This window comes from Sus scrofa, chromosome 9 (genome assembly GCF_000003025.6).
Source record: "Sus scrofa isolate TJ Tabasco breed Duroc chromosome 9, Sscrofa11.1, whole genome shotgun sequence".
Lineage (NCBI taxonomy): Eukaryota > Metazoa > Chordata > Mammalia > Artiodactyla > Suidae > Sus > Sus scrofa.
Window position 1 is genome coordinate 129,834,393 of NC_010451.4, and position 17,610 is coordinate 129,852,002.

Genomic DNA, 17,610 nt, shown 5'->3' on the forward strand with positions numbered 1-17,610 from the left:
GCTTGGATCTGGTGTTGCTGTGGCTGAGGTGTAGGCCGGCAGCTGTAGCTCCGATTGGACTCCTAGCCTGGGAACCTCCATATGCTGCAGGTGTGGCCCTAAAAAGCAAAAACAAAAAACAAAAACAAAAAAACCCATGACATTGGTGCTGCCAGGGCCAAGGCACGAGGCAAAGTAGCTCTAGAACTGGGATATTAAGTATGTACTTTGAAAACTAATGGATTTCCTTAGGCCTTTCCCCCAACCTAAAACGTCCTTGAGGTGAACTTTCCGGGATATTCATCAGTGGGCCTGGTCGCCCATCTCTACACAATATCCTCCAGAGCAGTGTTTTTTAAATATTATCTGGGGGAAGAGGGAGGTCTTTATATAGCTGCGTGAGGTATGTCACCAACACAGCCTCAGTCAAGGAGAAAGGACACAGGCACACACACTCACACAGTGAAAAATCCCATGAGTCAACCTGCTCTATGTTCCACTGACTGCGGTACATGTGAGGAAACCTCATTTTATTGTGCTGTATTTCATTTACTTTTGCCCTTGTAACATATTAGTCAAAGCAAAGAAGAGAACATGGGCCATTTTCCTATATCCCCCGTTACCAGCCACTGCTATGTCATTATTCTGATCACATGGCCAAACTACCGACTTAACGGGATCAGTGGAAACCAAGCCTCTGTGATGTCTAAGGATGCTATTTCATGAACAAGTTCACGGAGACGCCTTAAGAAAAGGCCGTGGGCTGTGGTCATCTGGCTGGTGCATCCTTCCATCTCCCGCCTTCTCGAATATGGGGTACAAAGCTAATTTCTGAAGAGAACTGTAGGTCAGCAATCATCCCTTTTGTCACATGCTTAAGCCTGAGCTGTATATAAATAACCGACAGTCATTTTTTTCATGTGTTCTTTTTTTTCCATTAGGAAGATGGGTTTCTTCAAAGCATTTTGCTATTTTAAGGCCTCAAACATTTCCAGCACTTGCACAGCGTTGCTCTGAGCCTTGACTTATTTACAGAGAGATGCCGAGCTGAGATAAGGCTACTTAATAATCCACCAATTCTTGCTAAACACAGTTTCTTTCCATATCCTCAGTGAAATCTGGGAGTAAGCACTCTCGGATAAAGCCTTAGATGAGGCTATGTTTTTATTCTGGAGACGGTTACCTGAACCCTGAGTTATATGGAATGGCTTCCAAGGATGGATTTTCACATTGGTCAGTGGCTAAATCGTTTTCAAAGGCTATAAGGTGAAAATCCACAAGGAGTGTGAAAGAAGGAAATTTTCAAATTCTCATCCTTACAATAACCCTGCAAGATAATATTATCATTCCCACATTACAGAAGCGGACATAGAGGACTAAACTGCTCATATGTGGCAGAACCAGCATTTGAACCCAGGTCAACCTGATTCACTGTATCTGTGACCCCCACTGTCCCCCACATGCCATCACCCTATAGAGCCATGAGGACTCTGACAGAAGAGCAGGCATTGCTTTGTCATAAGGTACTATACATACTTTAGTTCAAAAATTAATACACATATCACATATGTATTAAGCATTTACTTTGGTGTCAGGGACAGGGCTAGGATCTGGGAATAAAAATTTAAGTTACTGCCTGCCTGGAAGTGCTATTCTAAGCGCTTAGACTAGTGATATTAGTCAGCGATGATCAACATTTACTAGCAACATGAAGGGGTTAACCCTCCTTATATTAGACTTACACACACACACACACAAACACACACCCCTCATACAGACACACCATTCAGGCTGAATCCTTATGATGCCTTTTCTTCTTCAAAACCACACTTGGATTCAAGTGTGTTGGACCTGTGGTTGCCCAGCGGGGGTGGGAGGAAGAATGAATTGGGAGTTTGGGATTAGCAGATGCAAACTATTATACATAAGATGGATAAACAGCAAGGTCCTACTGTACAGTACAGGGACCTCTATTCATATCCTGTGATAAACCACAATGGAAAAGAATAAGAAAAAGAATGTATATATGTGTATATATAAACATACACTATATGTATAGTTAGGCATACATATATATATGCTTAACTGAATTATTCTGCAGTACAGCAGACATCAACATTTTAAATCAACCATACTTCAATAACATAAATTTAGCAAAAACACACTTGGATTCACTGAATCTGAATAAAGCAAAATTAATAAATGAGAGGACATACTGTTCTCTTCTCCTTCACCAAAGAAAGCTCAGAAAATGATACCACCTTGATGTGGGAAAAAAAAACATGCATAACTCTAAAGAGATTTTTTAAATGGATCTATTTGTTTTTCAAAATCCTATTAATAATAGAAAAAAATAAAAATAAAGAGAAACTTGTATCACACCTCCCCCCCCCCCATAGGACAACCAATACTGACATCTCACTATCTATTGTGGTCACAGACTTTTTCAAGGCACGTGTATATAAACACAGGCTTGTGCCCTGGATACTGTTTTGTAACCCACATTTTTCATTGTTTCTCATCGACATCCTGCCATGTAAGTATATGTGGATATCATTTAAAATAGGTATATGCATAATCCACTGTTGACTCTTGATGGTTTACTAATCAGTTACAACTACTGGACATTTCAGGTTGCTTTCAATGAATGGTGTTCTACCAGACATTCTTGTCCATTCATTGTTTTTTTGTTTGTTTTGTTTTGTTTTTGTTTTTATTTTAGGGCCGCACCCGGGGCATATGGAGGTTCCCAGGCTAGGGGTCGAATCAGAACTACAGCTGCCGGCCTACACTGCAGCCAAAGCACCTTGGAATCCGAGCTGCATCTGCGACCTACATCACCACTTACAGCAACACCGGATCTTTAACCCACTAAGTGATGCCAGGGATCAAACCTGTGTCCTCATGGATGCTAGTCAGATTCGTTCCCACGGAGCCATGACGGGAACTCCCAGTCATCTGTTTTACATTTTATTTTATTCAAGTATAGCTGATTGACAACGTCTCTGTTGTACAACAGAGTGGCTCAGCTGTACAGACACACGTACGCTTTCCCACACAGGTTATCATGGAAGATTGTATAGATGTCCCTGTTCTATACGGCAGGTCCCTGCTGACCCTGTTGACCACCCATTCCATCTACAGAGGTATGCATTTACCAACTCCAAACCCCCAAGCCACCCCCCACCCCATTCATCTTTGCGCAACAATCTGATTTTTTCCTTAGGATGTATTTCCAGACATAGAAATGCTGGGTAAGAAACTGAGCACAGGGGTGAAGGATTTTTGCTCTCCGGAAAGTCTGTCATATTTCACATCTCACCAGTGGAAGAAGGGGCCCATTTTCCACCCTCTCAATGTCTGTTGGAGATTTTAGACGGCAAGAGAAAGCTCTAAGACGACATGTGACGCTTAATCCCAGGGACAGATCCTGGAGGGAACAGGTCCTCACAGGCTTGGAATAGAGGGGTCATTGCCTGGAGGCAGAAGCCTGCACTTGATCTTCTGCTCTCTCTTGGTCTGAGGTTCCTCTGAATTCACTGATTTTCAGTGACAAACAGGCTTCCAGGAAGCTTTCCCTCCTCCTGCCTCTTTTGATGCTCACAAAAAGACAACAAATAAGAGAATCTTGGCCGGTGTAAGTCCGAGGGAGCTATTTTTGCATTGGGACACGATAAACAATGCCGTATGTGGAAGCACAGGTGCAGGTCTTGATCCCTTGTTACCAAGGACCATCACAGCCATAAACTGAGGTGGAATAGAGAAGCGAGCAGATGGAGGCGCGGACCCCAGGAAAACAAAGTCAGACAGAAGTTAGGAAAGCTTGTTCTGGGTTACCAGGGAGACTCTGGGAGATTTCAAACCCTCATGCTTACGACTGAGGATGGTGGAAGGCTAAGGAGCAACCTGCTCACCTCTGGAGACGTCCAGAGTCCTGCTGACCCTCGCCTGGCTCCTCAAGGCCACAGCTGGTCAACGAGAAAACACTGCAAGTTCTGGCACCTCCAGCACGGACCTGTTCCTTTGGTACTGCAGAAACTTAACCGCTGTCTTTTCAGCGTTTACCCCCCACTAAGCCCCCCTGGGCGCACGTGCTGCTCTCCCCTGCTCTGCGTAGACATTTACCCTCTGTTTTCAAATGGGTTCACCCTGCCTCATGGTTCAGGATGATTCACTGGAGAAAACCCCTCACTCCCCAAGGAATCAGAGAGCCCCTAGTTCTGCTGCTGTGAAAGTCAGCCAGCCCTGCAGTGTCCCTGCTTCTCAGTTTCTTAGGCGCAGCTGACATGGGACCTATGTGGACAAGGAAGAGGGCAGGGTGACTCAGCTGCCGCTGAGCAGTGGAAGTGCTGGATGCACTCATCTCTCCTCCCCATCCCCAGCCCCCTGGGTTCTCTGTCCCTTTTTTCTCCCCAAGCATGGACCTCAGGCCATCAGAGCCAACGGGAGGAAGGGATCCTCTTTGAGAAGAGGGACACCAGCCCCTGCCTTGCTGGACCGCTGAGAGTACTGCCCGTGGGGATGTTCACACTGCGACTTGCAGATGAGGAAACAGAGGCATCGAAAGGTGAAGCCAGGGCTGGCACGGGCATTGAGTGAGTTGCCACAGGTCAGGCTTTCAGCACAGGTCCCGGCACACATCGAAGACTCTAAATATGAGCCCTTCTTGATTGTTCATGATGCTTAACGTTTATCACTGCAAAGCTTGGTGTTCCTAGTGCCACGGGAGCTGTGCCCGACACTTAGAAAGGACACCATACATGGTGACGGCTTGACAATCGGCGCCACATGGGACTCTTGTTTGATACCAGTCCTACATCTTGCTCACAGAACTGGAGTCACACGTCTCCCCAAAGACTCTGGCCCCTCAGATCATTTCCTCCCAGAACCCTTGGCCTCTGCTAAAGCCTTCTTTCCGGGGCCGAATCTCACCCTTCCCCCAGGCTGTTTCTCTCGTCACTGCAACGTGCTTATCTGCTCTACTCGTCCCTCTGTGAGCTCCTCGGCCGCTCACCATGGATTTCACGCGGCATCCAGCCTCTGCTTCTGGCTCCTTCTCCCCTGTGATTCGGCTCCCTTTGTCTCCGCGTTGCTGAGTCTGATACGTGCGTCGCCGGAAGGTCAGGCGCGCGTCTCGGCTACACATTTTATCTCCTGCCTCCGCCGTTGGAAAACAATGATTGCTGTCCTGAATTTTCTGTCGCTGGTAACTTTTTCCCGTTCTCCCAACAACTTTTTTTCTTCTTCCTGAAAAATCACCAGTGGTTTGTGTTCACCTTTTTTTTTTTTTGTCCTAAATACCCACTTAAGCATAGCTTTTGCAGAAGGCATATAGAAGCAGAGGACGGGAGAATCTCTTTTCATTTTCTTTGATGTGTCTTTGTGGTTGGGCATATGCATGTGTATTTCCAGCCTGGCCGCCTCTTCTTTGTGAGCACCCTGGAGGAAGAATGGCTTCACTGCTGTCAGCAGTATCTTCTAGCCTGTTGGTAAACCACTCTAGTGGCTTCTCAGCAAAGAGTTCCTTCGGAGATCTCCAGTTCCACTCCCATTTGGAACATTTATTTATCTTAAAGTTCCTGGAGGTCCTCTCATTGCCTGGCTTTGCTTTCCTTCTCCATTTTGACACCCTCCCACCTGCTAATAAGAAATCCTTATGGTCAAGGCCAGAGCCAAGGTGGAATGCTTTCTCCCCCTTCCCTCTGATGACTTCGTCCCTGCCCCCTCATCTCAGAAGGCATATTTTCCTAGTTCGTATTTCCACACAGAGCATCCTGACCTGTGCGTTTTAAGCAGGACTCAAAATTTATCAGCTACAGTTCACTCTCAATCATAGGTGCACATTCTGTGGACCGTCTATTAATCTCAGACCAGCCTCCTGTGATGCTTACCAAGCAGTCCACCTGCTTCTTCACACTCCCCAGCCCCCCTGCAGTTAGGTGGGGTCCCATGACAGGGTCTGGCCAAAGAGTGTGGGTGGGAGCGATGCGCCCCACTTCCAGGCAACAGCACAGAAGAGCCTGAGCAATTCTCCAGCTGTTCCTTCTCCTGCCCTGTGACTGAGGAGGCCCCGTGTTGAGATGGTGGGGCCATAAGACTGAAGCAGCCTGATGTGTTCTGGACCCCTGCTGAGAGCAAGAAAGAACTGGAGTTCAGGCCTTGGGCTTGTTGGGAGCCCATCACAACCCAGCCCGTTCTAATAGTCTAACGTTTTGTGCTCCAGGGCTACGGCGCTCCTTATGGGTTTATGTCAATGTTCTGAAAACGTACATTAATCTTAATACTGTCCCACACAAGACATAGGCAGAAAAATATCAGTTACCAAGACACACACATAGCAGGTGCCTTTCTCACAACCTAGATAGGTCAACAGATCAACAGACAGACATAGATTATGCCAAAGCACCACATGGAAGGGAAGACAATGGAAAAATTTTAGTATTCTTAGATGCTTAAGCAGCAGAAATTTCAACTGCTTAGTAAAGCAAGAGGAAGATGCGGCAGGCTGCCCCACACATGAGATCTAAATGGATTCCAGAATTAGAGACACGTTCAACAACTCACGCCAGCACCACCAGGAGGAGAGTGAGATCTCATTCTTAAGAAACACAGTCATACGTCCCAAAGGCCAAATACTTCCTTATTATTTCAGCTAATGCCATGTGCCTTTTGAAAAATACATTTAAAACAACGATTATTAAATCTCAGACAAAACTTTTGGTGGGGTGTGAAATATGGAGTGCAGTAAATAATGTTTAAGACACCAAATCACATATCATAAAAGAGAAAACATGGATACTTCCAAGTTTAAAGTTAATTTTTTTATATGGTAAAGTAAAGAGATGAGTCACAAATTGGGAAAAGATCTTTGTCAGCATGCAATTAGCAAGGGATTTGTATTCAGAAAATCTTAAGAACTTCCTCAAAAGAAATCAGGAAAAGATCCCACACAAAAGGAGGAAAAGTGGGTAAACAATATGAATTGGTAACCCACAGATGGGGAAGCCAAATGGCTAAAAATAATGTGAAATATACTCAACCTCTCTAACAAGCAGAATTATCCAACATCCCTGGATTTTTATTTATTTCATTTATTTTCATTTGCCTTTTTAGGGCTGCACCCGGCACACATGGAACTTCCCAGGCTAGGGGTCAAATCAGAGCTACACTTGCCGGCCTACACTACAGCCACCGCAACATCAGACCCGAGCTGTGGCTGTGACCTTCATCATAGCTCATGGCAATGCCGGATCCTTAACCCACTGAGTGAGGCCAGGGATTGAACCTGCATTCTCATGGTTACTAGTTGGGTTTGTTACCACCGAACCACAATGGGAACTCCAACCTTGGATTTTTAGCTAAACTCTCATCATGACACTTAGTAAAAAAGGACATTGCCCCCAAAGCAGAGATTTACTTTAAGACAAAAGGGAAAGGAACTCTAGATTTCTGTGCTGAAGCACTACCCACAGCAGCAAGGCCAGGTCTCAAAACATTGACCTTGAGAGAGCCCAGAATGCCTTTGAGAAAGCAAACATCTCAAAGAAGGATTTTTCTTTCTTTCTTTCTTTTTGTAAGCTACTTTCAGTATGTTTTTAATTTTGATTTTTATTAGAGTACAGTTGATTTGTAGCGTTGTGTCACTATCTGCTGTTTCTTTTTATCCACCTGGCCTGCTTTCTCCGAGGGGCCCCACAGCACCAGGAGAAATGTGTGTTAAGGCTCCTTGCAACAGATGCCGTGGAGAAGACCTCACTGTCATCAGTGCAGCCGGCAAAACTTCCTGGAAACTGCTGTGAAATATTTCACACTGCTGTCAAAGACCATGTTGCCAGGCTCGTGCCCAGTGTTTTCCTCATCACCGTGGACAGACTGCAGCAGTTCATGCCTTGTATCGAAGTAATGAGTTATAATTGCTGGGAAAATTTATGTTGAAAAATTCTGCATGTTTTAATGCTGGCCGTCACTTATTGGAAATAAGATTTATTCGTCCTCTGGTAGGAGGCTCTGCTGGCAGCTTTCCTTGAAGATAAAAAGTGTTCGGAAGCCAATGAAAACCAACCTTCAACTCCAGCCCCAACAGTACCCTACCTTCTCTTCGCTAGACAGCTCAGCTCAGTGGCTGAGGCAGGCTAACAGGCTGATGCTCCAGATGGACTGGGGGCAAGTTCTATAAACTCTCGGAACTCAGTTTCCTAATCTGTAAATGTGGAAAAGAATCGTGTTTCTTGGGCTGTGGGAGAAGAAAGACGATCGGGCACGGGATAGGACCTGGCACACAGTCAGCCTGCAGTGGTTGTCAGTGCTCACTTGGAACAAGATGAACAGACTGTCAGGGTTTCCTCCGCAGGGTCCACCATGCTGCTGGCTCCGGGCTGGGCTGTGGGGTGAGTGCACTGGACGGTTTCTACATCAGTGGCCCTAGTGTGCAGCCAGCCAGCCACAGCCTGGCTCTCAGGGCCCCTGTAACCCTGGGCTTGCATGGGTGAGATGCATGACCAGGGTAGGGTGGTGCCTGGAGGTGGGGGAAGGGCTAGGTGACACGTCCTACACCCGGGCCCTGCCTTCACGGCCTCCATAGCCTGTACATTATTCAATGAGCCATACATTTTTTCCTAACTAGGTCTCTGCCCCAGAATGTCTCTGTGCTCACTGCCATATCCCCAGCATCTGAACAGTGCAGTGTAGGTATTCAGTACAGCTTGTTGACGGAATTGAACAAAAATTCAATTGAGAAAATCCAATGTTGCCCAAAGTTACTGTCATGGGTTGCATTTGTCCCCTCAAATTCCTATGCTGAAGTCCTACCCCAGAACCTTGGCATCTGACCGTATTTGGAGAAAGGGCTCTTTAAAGAGGTAATTAAGGTAAAGTGAGGTCATCAGGATGGACCCTAATCCAAGGTGACTGGCATCCTCATAAGAAGAGGAGATTAAACAGAGACACGCGCAGAGAGGAGACCCGGTGAAGACACTGGAGGAAGGCAGCCATCTACAAGTCACAGAGGGCGCCCCCAGAGTGAAATCAACCTTCAGGCACCTTGATCTTGGACATCTAGCTTCCAGACAGTGAGAAAATAAACTTCTGTGGGTTAAGCCACCCAACCTATGGCGCTTTGTTACAGCAGACCTGACAAACGAATACGGTCCCTGAGAAGGCTTCTGCAGCAAAACTAGGTCTAGTTTCATTAGCTTGAAGCACTAACTCTTGAATAGTCCACCCTTCAGAAACAGCACCTCTTTCAAAGTGGTGCCAATCCCCCACAGCTGCCACCCAGGACTCCCCCTCTGAGAGATGCCACTCTCCCAGGGCAAGGCAGACACCTCCAATAGCCACTCTGGGCTTCTGAAGAGGCCTCACGTGGGATTGCTTACTGCACAGAATCTCTTGTTTACCTGGGGTCTTGCTTCTCTGGAGGAAGAGGGCAGCCATCTCATGAACCTCTCATTTCCCAGCTGAGCAATGTCAGCAGAGCTATGAACACGTCCTGCGTGCAGCGTACTGGGCTCTGGGAGAGACAGGAGATGCGGTCAATCCCACTTCTCTAGGGAGACCTATGGTCTTACAGGAATAATGCAACCTACAGACCCGACACAGTGGAGGCACAAACACACACAAGGCAGGATCTAGTAACCCCCAACCTAAATAGTAGGTAAATAGATGCTACAGTGATTCAGAGAAGAGGCTGGACTCAAGGCTGGAGGGAGGGGAGGGGAAGCCAGAGGCAAAGTCTCCTGTGCTTGTAATACTGGATCACGGTTGTCACAGTGCAACATTGGGACTGACAGTGGGGTGGGAGTAGGGTGGACCGTCCCACCTCTGGAGGACAGCAGAAATCAATGTCCACGAGGGTCTCAACAGGAGAAGAGAAGAGACTGGAGATGTGGCAAGGCCAGCCACCCATCTCTAGATTCCTGGAGCAAATGAGCAAAGCACCTGAGCTAGGGCCAGTTACTGACTTTCTGACCATGGGTTCTTTTGCCCAAACCCTCACATAGGCTCCTGGTATGTTTGGGAAGGTCACGGGGAGCTGCCTCTCTCTGCCCTGTTACATGCAGACCTCAGTGCACCAGCCTAGACCACATCCAAACCCTGCCCAGCCAGCATCTCGGCACTGGCACATGGGCAAACCAAGAACGGAAGTGGCACAGTGGGGAGAGAGCGTTCTCCTGAGAAGGTGAAGTAGTGAACGCTACCCATTCATTCATCCTGTCTTCCCAGATGGACACAGCCTCAGGTGTGCCTTTAAACCCCACTGGTATATGAGAGGGGTGAGAGAGAGCAAGAATGAGAGAGAGCAAGAGCGAGAAGGAGAGAGAGAGAGCGAGCAAGAGAGGATGAATTCCCATAGGCAGCATAGCCTGGGTTTAGAAGAACCACTAAGAAAGCCCTTGGATCTCTCCTGGCCTGACTGGACTCCTCTCCTGGGTGTGTGGTGTGAGGAGAGGGGCTGGGCAAACTTCTTCGAGATGCCCCTGAGATATGGCAGCAGTGAACAGGCTGGTTGTCTTGGAGTAGGATGGAGGGCCATGTCAAGTGATGACCAGAGGAAGGAGGAGGCACAGGAGGCCCAGCCTCGGCCCCATGTTCACCTCCCATCCTAGGATGAGACTTCCCCACCAGCACCTGTCACCTCCCTTCTCCCTGGCCCGCACAGCCCTAGTGGAGCAGGGAGAGAGGGTGTGCACATGTTTAACCAGTGGATTTCATGAGCCACAATTCCTCTGCCTCCCTCACATATGTCATTACTGTTACTTCAACTCATTCACGTGTTTGCTCAGAAGCCTTCATTGAAGATTCTTTGCTAAAACTCGAGTTCAATGAACAGCCTTTTCGTGTATCCTTTGGAGCACTTGGGAAGATCACTCTGTACTTTGACACAATGTATCTCTTTTCCAGGGACCGGGATGGAGGGGGAGAGAGATTGTGTAATCTCGCCTTGGTAAGATTACACAGCAATGTCACATGGCATCAAAACAGAGGGCATGTAGTAGTGGATTCCTTTTAAATTCTTTTATGGAAGTGGAGTTGATTTACAATGTTGTATAATGACTCATATATATATATATTCATACATGTGTACACACACACACTCACACACACACACACACATATATATGTTCTTTTTTAAAATATTCTTTTCCATTGTGGGTTATCCCAGGACACTGAATTTAGTTCTCCGTGCCCTACATGGGATCTTGTTTATCCCCTCCGTATATAATAGCTTACATCTGCCAACCCCAGCGTCCCAGTCCATCCCTCTCCCTCCCTCCTCCCCCTTGGCAACCACAAGTCTGTTCTCCTTGTCCGTGGGTCTGCTTATACTGTGTAGATAGGTTCATCTGTGTCATATTTTAGATCAGGAGAGGACCCTTAATATTTCTTTAGCCAAAGGGGATATAAGAGATATAAGAGGGTGCAGGTTCAAAGTGCAAATAATGGCATCGCGATCATTCTCAGCCCTTCCAGGTGAGATCTCTCTGTGAGTCACCACCTCTCCAGACTCACTTCCCAATTCTCTGCCCCCAGAGCGAGTCCTCTGACAGTTGATTCTTTACTGCTGTGCAGGACAGCTGAACACATGAATTTATTGGAGTTACTTCCTTCTTCCTTGCTGTAATCAAGCTGCAAGATGCCTGTTAAAATTCCAATCAAGAACCTTTGGAATTTTTTTTTAATTCCCTTAAGCCAATTTTTTTCAATGTCAAGAAAAATTTGTGATGAGCCTCCAGGCTATCCTCTGTTGAACACTTCAATTCTAATGATAGATGGTGTGACTAGATCTTAAACACTCCCCGACTTCTCTTAATTGACTGGATTTGGCTCGGTTCCTAGAATCGGCTCTTGGTAGCCTCCGACCATGTAGACTGTTCAATATAGTGGAAAGAAGGTGGTAATTTCGTGTGACTTTGAGCAACGTCTTCCCTCCTTAATGCCCGCTTTGCTCCAGCCTGCGCAACGTACGAGGAAATAAGATCCCCCATGATTCTTGTTTGAATGGCTGAACATCAAAACCTCATACTCACTATCCTTTTACTAAAGTCCATGCTTCTTCCGGCGGTATGGTGCTTCTCAATCATTTGAATTTCTCAGCTTTTATAGATTCATAAATGTTTAGATGCAAGGAGTGAGAAAGAGATATGGGCAGATGAAATGTCCTGTTAGAAAAAGTGGAAGAGGAGTTCCCTGGTGGCCCAGTGGGTTAAGGATCTGGCCTTGTCACAGCTGTGGCTTCAGTCACTGCTGTAGCATGGGTTCCATCCGTGGCCCAGGAACTTCCACATGCCACAGGTGTGCCCCCCCCCAAAAAAAGTGGAAGACACAAAAAAGAGAAGGGAACAGAAAAGCAGGAAGAACAAGAGAGAAGGAGAGATAAAGAGAGAGAGAGAACTAAAGCCTTTTGGCACAGACTCACCTCTCAACACTTCTCAGAAGAAACGCGATTAGCACTAAACTTAGCACTTTCTGTTTTCTCACCAAAAGGTTTGGTACAACCGCCATGGATGTTCCCCAAACTACCTCTGTAACTCTCTGACCAAGGGTGTTTGGTCACAGATGGCAGCTTTAGCAAATATAGGGTCTCAGGATGAAAATCCTTTGGGCTTTCTCTGAAATTACCCTTCTCTAGGCAGTCGGGATGGAAGTTCCAGCAGCTTGGTCTTCCGTGTTTAACTTGACCTTAAGTAATCACTGACATTTACCAAGGCTGCCTCAATAATTCCCAGGTCAATATTTTATGTTCCTGGATTGTGCTTTTGACAGGGAATATCTATTTTCAAAGGTAATATATACTGAATATGGTATGTACCCAGAAATAGAAGGCAGAGAGAAGATGGGCTCAAGGGTAGGGAAGAGGTCCTGTGGGGGTGGGGCAGGAGAGCTCCGCCCACCAGTCAGCGTGGCCACAGCCGATGGGTGCATTGGTACCTTGTTCTCTTCTAACTCCTGGAGGAGGCAGGTGCTACCAAGCTTTCTGAGCATCCCAGTCCCACGCGCTTGGTCCTCTGCTTGCACCTTTTTGCCATGTAGCTCACGAGCTGCTACAGGAAGTGACATCTCTTCACTAGGCTTTTCACTATTTCCTCCTCACAATGTTTGCTTCCCTTAATTTTTTTTTTTTAACCACTGACCATGCTATGAGTCAGCCTTTATCTCCCCAAACCTGACAAAATGAGTCGTAGAGACAGTCTCAGCCCCTAGTCCCCCTTCCCAGTCCCAGGAGCTCTTCCTCTCGGCATGGCCTCCCCATCTCACCAGCGCTGCAGGAGCAGCTCCCTCACCTGCTCAGATGGAAGCCAGCTGTCTCCATCTGAGGGCTCTGCTCTCCAGGGTGGCTGCCCTCTGCAGTCCTCCTCCCATTAGCCTGTAGTAGCCCATGATTTTCACTGAGCAGAGGGTGGGGCTGGGCTCCCTGGAGGACATTCACAAGCAGCTCTGCGAATTAAACACACTGTGTATCAGTCTCGATGTCGCCTGGGTTGGTCTGACCCAATGGGGGACACTTGGCCAGGGCGTGCTTCACAAAGATGCTGACCGCTTGTGGGTTTATCATTCATCTGTCATTGTGGTGCTACCAGGAAATTCGGTGGACCTGACCCGCCCTTGACATGTGCATGCAGAGGTCTACAATGACCCTCTCTGGGGCAGCTCCCCTCTTGGCACTCTCAATCTCACCGAGAACTGGTTTCCATTTTTTTTTTTTTTTTTTGGTTGCCCCAAAGCACATGGAGTTCCTGGGCCAGGGACCAGTTGTGAAGTGCAGCTGTGACCCACATGGCAGCTGCTGCAATGCGGGATCTTAACCCACTGCCCTAAGGAGGGGACCAAACCTCTGTCCCAGGGCTCCAAAGACGCTGCCAATTTCGTTGTACCACAGTGGGAACCCCTGGTTTCCAATTTTTAATTCACTTGAATGAAAGTGGCTCTGAGTACTTACACCTGCGTAGAAGAATAGGGTAAAAATCACTAAGGATAAACATGGACTGAACACTTTCTTTATCAACTCTAATCTCGGAGTCATTCAAAATCAGTGCTTCTGAGTATCTCTGCTGCACCTGTCATGCATGGCCCGGACTAGAAAGATGTATGGATATGCTTGTCTCTCCCAATCTCATAGCACTCTTTGATCAATGGTGGCAAGTAGTTGGCATGAGGATTGCCACTGTCTTCTAAACCAACTGCAGGCCTGCGTAATAGCTCACCCTTCTTTTACTAACAAGCCTAGATTCAACCTCAGAATCTTTTTATACCTAATGCTCCTGGTGCTCTTTGTCAATCCATTTAAGTTGGTATCCAAGATAAAACCTATTTGCCTTATTTATCACAGACCAGTATTTTTCATCTGCACATTGCAACCCACTGATGAGTAAATAAAGTTAGTGGACAACAACCAGTAGGAGGGAAGGAGGGAGGGAGGGTGGGAGGGAGGAGGAAGAGAGGGAAGAAAGAAGGGAGGGAATGACTGAATGGGGAGGGAGGAAAATAAATGGAACAATAAGAGTTGGGATCAAAAAGGATATACCAAGAAAATCACATAGAGAAAGTGTAAATTTTTGGGGTGGTTACTCCGCCCTCTCCCCTCCCCCCAGACTTACGCATCATCCTGCAAGGGACCGGAGCTATCATCCTTTATGTGCTCTATCACTGCGGCTCCCTTGCCCCGGCTGTGATTGGCCAGAGGGGAGCACCAGCAAGAAATCCTGGAGGGCAGTGGCTTTGCATCCTTCCACATCTGCAGCCAGGTCATGTGACCCCTGCCACGCCCAAGCTTACTGGACGTCAGTATGCTTCCTTATGTATTTCTGTCTAGGGGATGTTAAAAAAAATTACGTTTTAATACAATTTAAATATTATTTCCAGAAATTTTGCTTCAGCAGTAGATATGTATATACATGTATATATACCTACCTCTAAACACACACACACACACACACACACACACACAGAGTGTACAGGTCACAATGTAACATTCATTCCTTGTTATGTTACTGTGGGCCCAGGTCAAAAAAAAAGTTGAAAGTCACTGCCCTAGATGGCAGGTTAAAAGACTTACTTGTGAGTTCCCCTTCACTTAGCGCTTCTGAGGATGCTAGTCGGTAATCATTTCTGAGCTCCTTGGACTTAGCTCTGTCCAGTGCACCCTCACTGAATCACAGCTGCGTACGCCTTTCTTATTATCATTTGTTCATTCAACAACATCAGACACCAGCCATGCTACAGGCCTCTGTTAACCCCTGAAGCTCTACAAAGTTCTCTGACCCTCTGGTTTTATTTCCTTAACTGGCAGGGAGTTCTTTAAGGGCAGGGCTTCCTCCAGGTTTTCCTTCTTATCTCCACTGTCCTTCTGCTCAAAGTGTGGTCCACATACCAGAAGCATCAGCATTACCTGGTTGCTTATTAGAAAAGCAGAGTCTCAGCCCACCCAGAATCTGCATGTTAACACACTCTCCAGGTGATTCATAAGCAAATGCATGTCAGAGAGACACCTCTCCAAAGCCCAGCCTGTGCTGGATGAGGATTGGGTGCTTAGAAATGGAGGTTAGTTGACCGAGAAACTCTTGAGACTGGAGAAGATGATACCTAGCAGATGGCATGTGTGGAGGATGGGACCCCAAGAGCCCCGCTTCCTGAGGCTTTGGGGACAACAGACTCTCTGGGCCTTAGCTGTCCTATTGAGAAATTGAGGAGATGTTCTTTGCTTGCCAATGGCATCAGCCTTTTGTGGAATACAATGGCAGACTTTGAAAAGTCCCTAAGGGAGGGACCACCATGGTTCCCATGGAGCCAGAGTTCTCCTGGAACTGCCCATCTGTAAAGGGGGATAAGAGTTGCCCTCCTTCCCACTTGATGTGGACAGCCAATAAAGGCCCAGGTGCAAAGAGGTGAGTGGGCACCAGCCACATTATCTGAGCAGTCTCAGCTTCTGGGTTGTGGGGGACCTGAGCATTCTACCATTTTACCACTACAATCTGCAAGAACAAAAGGTTTCTGAAGGCCTTTACAACATTTGAAAGTTTATCTTAAAGAAATGGGTAATTAAGCTGATTAGCAGAAAATAATTTACTCAGCTCGCTGAAGGTTGGTAATTCCAGTCTGTGTGCACAGCACGGAAGGTAATGGAGGAGGAGGTGGAGTTGAAGCAGCCAGATGATCCCTGCCCGGCCTCTCTTACACATTTTCATAGGCACTGCAGAGTCGGGCAATGGTGAGAAGAATGGCAGTGGGAGCCTGTAGTGAGGAAATCATGATGGATGAATAGAGTCTCTAGGAAATCTGTCTGGATGATGATTAACATAGGGTAAGTGGGGCTCTGATGCTCTAAGGTAGAAGCTCAAACTCAGGCGGAATCTGGTCTACAAACTCTGTTGTGCAAATACAAAGCCTGGCTCTGAGAAATTACCTCTTTCTAAAATAATCGCACTCATTCAATCAATATTTATGAAGGAGCAACTTTGTGCCACACATCACCAGTCAGAAAATACAATGCAGAAGAAAACACACTTACTGCTCTCTAGGAACATTCCTGATTTCATCCGTTTCTATCTTAAAGCCCTCAGTGATTTAGAAGGTGACATCTAGGTAAAAAGATTAGTGGTTGCCAGGGGGTATGAGAAAGGAAGAGATAAAGAGGCAGAGCACAAGACATTTTTGAAGAAGTAAAATGATTTGTATGATACATAGTGGTGGACACATGCATTATAAATTTGTCCAGACCCATAGCATGTACAGCACAAAATGTACTTTGAATGATAATGATTTGTCACTGTAGGTTCATCAATTGTAACAAATGTACCACTGTGGTGGGGAATGTTGATAATGAATGGGGGAAGCTGCACATATGTTGGGGTAGGGGGTATATAGGATATCTCTGTACCTTCTTCTTAATTTTGCTCTGAATCTAAAATTTCTCTAAAAAATAAGGTCTATTAAGTACTTTTAAAAGAGAACAAGAATGCCCACTCTCACCAGTTTTATTCAATCTAGTACTGGAAGTCTTAGCCAGTGCAATTAGACAAGAAAAAGAAATAAAAGGCATTTGAATTGGAAAGAAGTAAAGTTGTGTCTATTTTCAAGTGACCTGATATTATATCTAGAAAATCCTAAAGACTCCAGAAAAAAAAAAAATGTGAGCACAAGCAAATTCACTAAAGTTGTAGGACACAAAGGCAGTATACTGAAATCAGTTGCATTTCTACACACTGATGACAAACTATCAAAAATAGAAATTAAGAAAATAATCCCAGGAGTTCCCTGCCATGGCTCAGTGGAAACAAATTTGACTAGTATCCATGAGGATGCAGATTCGATCCCTGGCCTCACTCAGTGGATTAAGGATCTGCATTGCCGTGAGCTTTGGTGTAGGTCGCAGACATGACTCGGATCTGGAGATGCCGTGGCTGTGGTATAGACCAGGAGCTACTGCTCCAATTTGACCCCTAGCCTGGGAAACTCCATATGCCATGGCTGTTGCCCTAAAAAGAAAAAAAAAAAGAAAGAAAAAGAATCCCATTTACAATTGCATCAAAAAGAAGAGTAAGGATAAATTTAACCAGGAGGTGGAAGATCTGTACACTGAAAACAATGAAAAATAAAACAAGATGAAAGAAATTAAAGACATGAATAAAAGGAAAG

General features: G+C 46.3%; 1 long non-coding RNA gene across 1 annotated transcript; it reads right to left on the reverse strand.

Annotated features, from left to right (window-relative positions):
- Positions 7,278–17,249, reverse strand: LOC106505041. The gene is made up of 3 exons (XR_001299099.2): positions 14,570–17,249; positions 13,260–13,411; positions 7,278–9,487 (listed from the first exon to the last, which is right to left on the reverse strand). It is a non-coding gene; the product is annotated as an uncharacterized LOC106505041 (long non-coding RNA).